Source organism: Tenrec ecaudatus, chromosome 2 (genome assembly GCF_050624435.1).
Source record: "Tenrec ecaudatus isolate mTenEca1 chromosome 2, mTenEca1.hap1, whole genome shotgun sequence".
Classification (NCBI taxonomy): Eukaryota; Metazoa; Chordata; class Mammalia; order Afrosoricida; family Tenrecidae; genus Tenrec; species Tenrec ecaudatus.
In genome coordinates, this window is record NC_134531.1 from 290,723,686 (window position 1) to 290,726,649 (window position 2,964).

At 56.1% G+C, this 2,964-nt stretch overlaps 1 pseudogene; it reads right to left on the minus strand.

Moving 5' to 3' along the window:
- Window positions 1-915: 915 nt before the first annotated feature.
- On the minus strand, window positions 916-2,543 carry LOC142440651 (M-phase inducer phosphatase 2 pseudogene; annotated as a pseudogene).
- Window positions 2,544-2,964: the final 421 nt, after the last annotated feature.

The window sequence follows — 2,964 nt, forward strand, 5'->3', positions numbered from 1 at the left end:
TATTGAATTAAGGCCCCAACTGATGACCCAGGTCAGAGCCTTCAAGCACAGCCCCTTCCCACATTTTGAAACGCAGAATCCAGAGGTGGCTTCGTATTTGTAACATTTCCTCTGGAATACTTCCACCGCTCAAGTGTACAGGTTGTTTTGGTTCACGAGCATTCTCCTGCCACGCTGTCACGTTCCACTGAGTGCTTCCACCCTGCTTGTTTGTGGGCGTGTGCACACAAGCTCAAGACACCACTTGACAAAACAGCAGCAAGTTCTGACCAGCCTGTCAGTGGGGGCTGGACTTCTAGCTGGCTCAATCTGGGACAGGGTGTCCTCCCCTAGGATCTTAACATCCCTTTCAACAGAAAGTGGTGCTAAGTGGGTCATTAATATTTGTGTCCCTAACCCCAGCTGGCTAGGGAGAGCCCACACCTCAGTCAAGTCTGACAAACAAAGAAAACAGAGTCAGAGGAATCAATCAGGCAGATAACATAAACAGGAGACAGGAAGACCTGAAGGTTTAGCCTGTAGGGGTGTGTGTGGACGGACAGGACAGAGGGACAGACAACAACGTCTGGTTCCTGAGGAGGAGAGGCAGGGGCTTAACTCTGGCCAGTTCTGGGAGGGCCAGGCAGTAGCTTTGCCCCAGCCCCAGTTAGAAAGCCCCTAGAAAGAAGGGGGCTTTTCTGGACACAGAAGACTAAGGGGTAAGCAGCACAGGAAGGCTCCTTGTGGTAAAGGAAGGCTTCCATGAGGCTGGTCTGACCCAAGCCTTCCCAGCAGGCAGGCTCTTCAGCAGGGGCTGGTAAAGGGCACCAGGACATGGAAATGGAGTCAACGGGACAGACCTAGACATAACACCCTCCCCTTGATAGCACCTGGGGCATCCAGCCCCTTGATCTGCCCCCCCCCCCCCCAGGGCTCTCAGCAGTCCTGCAAATGGTTACAGAGTTCCCGCCAGCTGCGCTCCCCAGCCCAGCTGCGAGTCTTGAGGCTGAAGGTCTTCAGCTCTTCCTTGAAGGCTTCATGGTCCATGGGCCCGTAGTCCTGAGGTTCACAGAAGGTCGGGTGCTGTGGGAAGAGCTTGTAGCCGCCTTTGAGGACGTACATCTCGGGGCAGTGCAGACTCCGGTAGTCGTTAGTAGCACGGTCGCGTTCCCTGATGAAGCGGCACATGCGTGGCCCACGCTTCCGTTGAGAATTCACAGTGGAAGGTGAGGATGATCCTCTTGTCCAGGCTGCAGGCTGTGATGGGGCTCTGTAGCAGGACGATCTCAGCATCGCGTTGCAGGGGGAGGTTTTACAGACGTCTTGATGCGCCCGCCTTCATACTCATAGGGGTATCTGCAGTCCACAATCACAAACCGCTCCACGATGTTGCTGAACTTGCCCATCAGCAGGGCCACCATCGTCTCTGGTGAGATGTACTTGAGGTCCTGGTGCTTTCCGTCCACAGTTTGTAGGAGGAAGGCCTAGGAGTCGTCCCCAATCAGCTCACGGTGGTCACTGTCCAGGATGTTCTCAGTCTCATCATGACACAGGGACTTGGAGCGGAGGACTCGGGCTTTAGGTTCCTCGGGCTCCTGCTCCTCCGCGGGCGGGGTCACGCTCTTCCTTCGCTTGCTCTGTACTGGATGGTCCCTGTCCAGTGGCCGCTCCAGCCTCTTGAGGACGGGCCGGATGACACTGCAGGGCGTGGGCGGTGAGCGGAAGAGCCGCTGGCACTTGCTAAACATGATGAGGTCCTGCTCTTGTTCCTTCTCCAAGGTCTTGACCAGAGGGGCGCTAATGATGCTCTCCATGTCTGGGGGTACCTCATCGTGGTCCTTTAGGTCACTCTCCAGGATGTCCACAAATCCATGGTCTTCTTCCTCCTCAGCAGCCCCCTCCACTGGGCTTAGGGGAGGGCCGCATGGAGGCCAGGGGCTCAGCTCCTCGCCTACCTCCATCTTCTGCTCAGGGCTGTGGCAAGTCAGGTTGGGGGCGGAGTTTGGCCTCTGTGCAAAGGCATCTCTGGGGTTCGCCCACTCGGCCCCAGCCTGGGGGGAGTTGCCAGAAAGAGCAGGCTTGGATGGCATCTTGAAGACAAATCCATCCATCGCTCTCCTTGTCATTGCCAGAGCCGCTGGTAGTCCTCCTGTTGGGCGCGGGTGTTGCTGATGTTCCGGAGCACAGGGCTGTGGCCCAGAAGCCTCACTGGCTTGGACTGGATGCGCCGGATGGAGAACGGCTCTTTTTGAAATGACTCGGCTGGTTGCCTGCATGGCCTGTTCAAACGTCCGTTCTGCCTTCTGGGGGTCCACGGGGCCGGGAGAGTCCAAGTAGAGACCTGCATCAGAAGCTTCAGAAGCTTCAGATGACAGAGAGGACGCTGAAGCCCGCCGCGACAGGGACAGGCATTTCAGCCGTCTTCGGCTGGTGGACAAGCCTCTTACCTGGTTCTCTGGGGTCTCCCTGCCAAGCCCGGTGAGGTCGTGCATGGTCTTGGTGAGCGTGGTGACCAGCGAGGAAGAGACCGCGCGCTCCGGGGACCCCATGGAGCCGGGAGTGCCCAGACGGAGGCCCGGGAGGTGGCCTGGCCGCCAGGCACGCGCGCCTCTGACTGCGGCTGCCACCTCCACCTCCTTATATAGTCCGACCACTGGCATCTTGAACCCATAGCTGTCACCACTGAACAGTGCCTTTCGATCGACGAGGCCCATCTCCTATAACCATGTAACAGACAGGACCCTGATTTTGATCCCAAGAGTTTCATAAGCTAACTTTTAAAAAAAGAGATCATCAGATATTTCTACTTAATCTATCTTCGATGACCCACTGAAACCTATTCACCATGGTGGCCATGCGGGTATTTGAAATACCAGTGCGTTATAGCAACCCAGTGTTACAGCAACATGCTAGGCACCACAGTATGACAAATTGACAGGTGGTAGAAAGTAGATAGTAGGTATTCAATAAGTGTTGGTTAATTGA